The 5,000-nt window shown below is 48.9% G+C and overlaps 1 long non-coding RNA gene across 2 annotated transcripts in view; it reads right to left on the bottom strand.

The window, feature by feature from the left end:
• Positions 1-5,000, bottom strand: part of LOC118240122 (uncharacterized) — a 10,106-nt gene that overhangs the window by 3,020 nt on the left and 2,086 nt on the right. For both annotated transcript variants that reach the window (XR_004775299.2, XR_014115955.1), the window contains exon 2: positions 2,668-2,801. This is a non-coding gene — a long non-coding RNA (uncharacterized LOC118240122). The remainder of the gene's footprint in view (positions 1-2,667; positions 2,802-5,000) is intronic.

The raw sequence follows: 5,000 nt of genomic DNA, 5'->3' as shown, positions 1-5,000 counted from the left end.
CACTGGAAATACAAATTAGAGACTCACAAATGGTGCGTGTAGACTCGTCAGCACATACAAACAGCTTCATTTTTGCTTGAATATAATATAGTTTGTCTGAAATTGGTGAAAAATAAAAAGAATATAAGCAGAAAATAACGCCTAACTAGTAAAAATGCACATATGGTTTAATGCATGCCAAGAGCACAGTACACACACACCCACATATATAAACACACATATACTCATATGTACACACACATATATACACAAACACAGACTGTTTTCAAACATTTCAATTGCTAGTTTCCAGTGTTTGGGGCAGAGGAAGCATAATCATCGTAGCTGTTATTATCTTCTACAAACTGAGTCAAAGCAAGAAGAAAAGAAAGCTGAAAGAAACACACACACACACACACACACACACACACACACACACACACACACACACACACACACACACACACACACAGAAGACACTCTATCTAAGTTTCTGGCATAATGACTATGCTCTTGGTACCTAAGGTCAGCATGAGATGGAGGTCAGGACTGTGTGGTCTGTGGTTAGAGTGTATTTTCCTGTCAGACTGGACCAGTTCTGAGCCCCAGGCACTCATACCAATTAGAGCTGCAGCTCCTTCATTCCAGTCTGATAGGCAAATGCCCACTAACCCCAGCCCCTAGAGCACAGGGCCCCTAGAGCACAGGGCCCCTAGAGCACAGGGCTCCCAGAGGACAGGGCCCCTAGAGCACAGGGCCCCTAGAGCACAGGGCTCCCAGAGCACAGGGCCCCTAGAGCACAGGGCCCCTAGAGCACAGGGCCCCCAGAGCACAGGGGCTCCCAGAGGACAGGGCCCCTAGAGCACAGGGCTCCCAGAGCACAGGGGCTCACAGAGGACAGGGCCCCTAGAGCACAGGGGCTCACAGAGGACAGGGCCCCTAGAGCACAGGGGCTCACAGAGGACAGGGCCGGCAGAGCACAGGGGCTCACAGAGGACAGGGCCCCAGAGCACAGGGCCCCAGAGCACAGGGGCCAGCCAGCTATGGAATCTGATCAAACTCCACATCGAATATTACACTGAGAAATCAACACCACACGCTGCTCAACAGAAAGAGAGAGAAACATAAACATATTTAAAATGGCATGTGATGAAAGACTATAAAACCCCTAATGGTAGAAGCAGAGGCTCCAGAACCTGTTTTCCCTCTGCTCCTCATCTCTTCCACCCTTTTGTCACTTCATCCAGCCCCCCCCCCCCCCCCCGGTTGTGCTGGTAGCCCTCCAAACCCCTGGGATTGTAATTGCACTCACATACACACAAACACGAGCAGGCACTTCTGTTTGGCCAGAGAGAGCATTTAGATGGAAAACGGAAAAAGTGAACAAAAAGAAAGAACGGAGATGGTTACAATTAGGACTGTGTGTGCGTGTGTGTGTGTGTGTGTGTGTGTGTGTGTGTGTGTGTGTGTGTGTGTGTGTGTGTGTGTTTGGGGGGCAGAGATGGGGAGGGAGTGAAACTGAACTGTCACTCAGAAGCTGGCAAGCTCTGTCTAAAAGCTATACAGACACAGTGGCACAAACAAAGAAATCACAAAGCAAATACACACACACACACACACAAACACACACAGACACACACACACGCACACAAACACACAGCTGTGATGCTAAAATCCAGATGAAGCAGGATGCATGCTGGGTAATGTCAGTAGATGCTCCTTCACTGCAGGATTTGGCTCATCACAATGATGTAGCAGCCAACAAGAACACAAACATGCACATACAGACATACACACACACACACATACACACACACACAGGCAAACACACACATACACACATGTGCAAGCACATGCACAGGCATATGTACATACACACACACACACACACACACATGCACGCGCACACACACACACACACAGAATCATAGACTAAAGCCAGCTCAAGCACACACCACCCGCTCATGTTACATGTATAGATTATAAAGCAAATCTCTAAATTCCTGTGATCCCATCATAAATCAACCATAGTTCAGTTATGGCCCATTAGTTTAGGTAAACCACTCCAGACAAACACAGAAGAATGAAGTATGTTTCTGTGTGTGTGTGGGGGGGGGCTCAGGTGTGGATTAAAGCTGGGGGATCAGCAGAACAGACTGTGTGTTAGGATAGGGTGGGCGGGGGTTAATTAACGTCTCACTCCACCCTCCCCATCACTCCATCTCTCCCTCCATAGCCCCTGCCCTGCTCTGTCTCTCTCTCTCTCTCTCTCTCTCTCTCTCTCTCTCTCCTTCTTTCTCTCTTTGGTATGCATGCCCTGATATTTTCTCTCTGGGTGGTTAGGAGAAGGTGAGCGTTTGAATGTGTGTGTTTGTGTGTGAATGTAAGTAATTGCGCTGAATCCACCAGGTCCGCTGGGGGAGAGAGAGACGGCACTAAAAAAACCCATGCTAACTGCGAGACAAGGTTATTGAGCAGACGCACAGCACGCCACTGTCCTTCAAAGTCAGTGACGACGTCAGCCATGTGGGGGCTGAGATGTGGAGCGGCAGGCACCAGGACCACCACCTCAGCGCCTCCACCAAACACACGCGTCTGCCCCCGGCGCGACAGAGGAGTTTGCCTACTGCCGTTGCACTTCCAGTGAAGTCTGCATCTGTCCACGTAACAAAAGGGGAAAACACTTACTTGAGACTGCTGAGTAGCAGAGGTCATGATGACACAGTACAGAGGTGCCCCAGGTTAAATCTGGCCATACAGGCAGGGTGGTTGGTCAGCTGATCCCTCTTTGCTGATACCGAATGACGCCAGACAATCAGAGCCTGTTCAGTCACACCAAAGCACGCGCATTAACATGTTATATGTCGCTGTCAGCAGCATGATAAAATGGTTGATTACACGTCAAAGAGGAAACACGGCGGCATATACTCGACTTGGCTGTGACATACACTAAGAGCAAATTACAATAAAATAAGTCCTTGGTGGGGTCAGCCCATTCATTCTCCCTCAGACCTGTCTGAGGTTAAAAGGTTGCCATTCCATTACTAATCAAGGCTGATGCCACTGATCATGCATAGCACAGTGAAAACGCCTGGCCCCGAGGAAAGACCCTGAGTGAAGGCCTCCTATTACAGCTCTGGAGCTGCGACGCGATACAAGGGCCCCGAGAAGCTCAGCGGGCGTCCTGAGCCAGGCGGTCTAGTGCGGCCAGGGAACGCTACGCACGACTGCACTGGAGGACTTGTCGGACCGGACCACAGTGCAGCTTGTGTTCTTCCTGGCACTTGGGAAAGGCTGGGGCGTCGACCGCACGACGACCTTCCACAACCCGCTCCGGGTTGCCGACGGGGTCTGTGGGGCTGGTTTCTACTGCCTCCCACCCTCAACACCCTGCCTCCTCCTCGCAGGGTCAGAAGAAGCATCACCAGAACACTTGGAAAGATGCTTTCCCAGTTCCCACTGTTCTGGTAGGGCTCACGGCGCCGATGCGTTCCCGTATAGGAGGCACTCGGTCGTGCAGCTGTACCAGAGGTGCTGGGATAGTGTGACTTGGCCCACATTTGGAGGACTTAATGTTTTAGCTCAGAGGAGCACAGGAGGTCTGCAGTGTTTAGGAGCTGATGTCCGAGAAACAGACCCACAGCAATGAATACGTTTACAATACTAAAATACACAAGAAATATTTAAAACGCGGACACATTGATTTGTTAATCATTCAGTTAAGTTGAAGTATATTTAAATGGCACTTTGCCTTTAACAGAAAAGGCTGTAGTAGTGACCTGGCACACAGGCAGCCAAACACACACACACACACACACACACACACACACACACACACACACAACAGGTAATGTGCAAAATTATTACAATAATCAAAAAGAACATAGAAATGGCAGCCTGGTGGACAGATAACCAACAATGAAGCCACACAATTGGCAGCAGCAATTGTTCAATAAAAATATTGACAATAAAACATGATAACTAATGAAGCATCAGTCTGATGGAGTGAGCTGCACTCACCCCCAGTCCATTAGAAAGAGGACGGGGGGGCTTCAGATGGAGAAAAGCAGGAAAAAAGAGAAAGATAGCAGGGGCTGAAAGAGGCTGATAGACAGACACGGTGATAAGAGGAGAAACAGAGGAGAGACACATGCAAGTTGACAGATTTCTAAAGACAAAAAGACAGATAAAGACACAATATGAGCTACCTGAAGATACACACACACAGTCAAAATGTTTTTTATCTCTTTCCCTATCACACATATCCACACATAAATGTGATATCTTTATCTACTGTGTTTTTCTTTCTTCATACACACACGCACACGTGCACACCCACCCACACACACACCCACCCACCCACCCACACACACCCACCCACCCCCACACACACACACACACACTTGCATGTGAAGCGGTGGGTGGAGCACACTTTGAACCTTCCATATGGAACACATGTCATCATCAAATATTCATGCTATGGATTTGTCTCATTAACTATTCAACAGAGCATGCACACACGCACACACACACACACACACACACAAACACACACATACACTCTCCCACATACCCCAAACAGCGGGATCATCTTTCATTCTGGGGGTATGGTGTGTATTTAAGCATCTGTGTGTGTGTGTGCGCGTGTGTGGCCCTGCCAGTACAGGCCAGTAGCAGTGATCAGCCACAGCGCATGACAAAGTGGAGCGTGCCAATTACATGCAGACTGATCCCACAGGCGTAATCTCGTCTCTCTCTCCCACTGTCTCGCTGACTCTCTCTCTGTCACACACACTCATGCGCATTAGCCTGGGGGTAACAGTCAAGTGTTTCCTCTACTCCCTTATACCCATCCTCCTCCATTTCCACACACACACACACACACACACACACACACACACCTAGAAGGAAGAATGGCCTGTGGTCAACATGAGGGCATGTAGGTTGATACTATGATTTCATTTGAAAGGCCTTCCACTTTTTTTTTCTCTCTCTCTCTCTCTCTCTCTCTCTCTCTCTCT

The sequence above is a fragment of the Electrophorus electricus genome, chromosome 13, assembly GCF_041902795.1.
Source record: "Electrophorus electricus isolate QZ-2024a chromosome 13, ASM4190279v1, whole genome shotgun sequence".
Lineage (NCBI taxonomy): Eukaryota > Metazoa > Chordata > Actinopteri > Gymnotiformes > Gymnotidae > Electrophorus > Electrophorus electricus.
The sequence above is the reverse complement of the archived record's forward strand: the minus strand, read 5'-3'. Positions and strand labels throughout refer to the sequence as shown.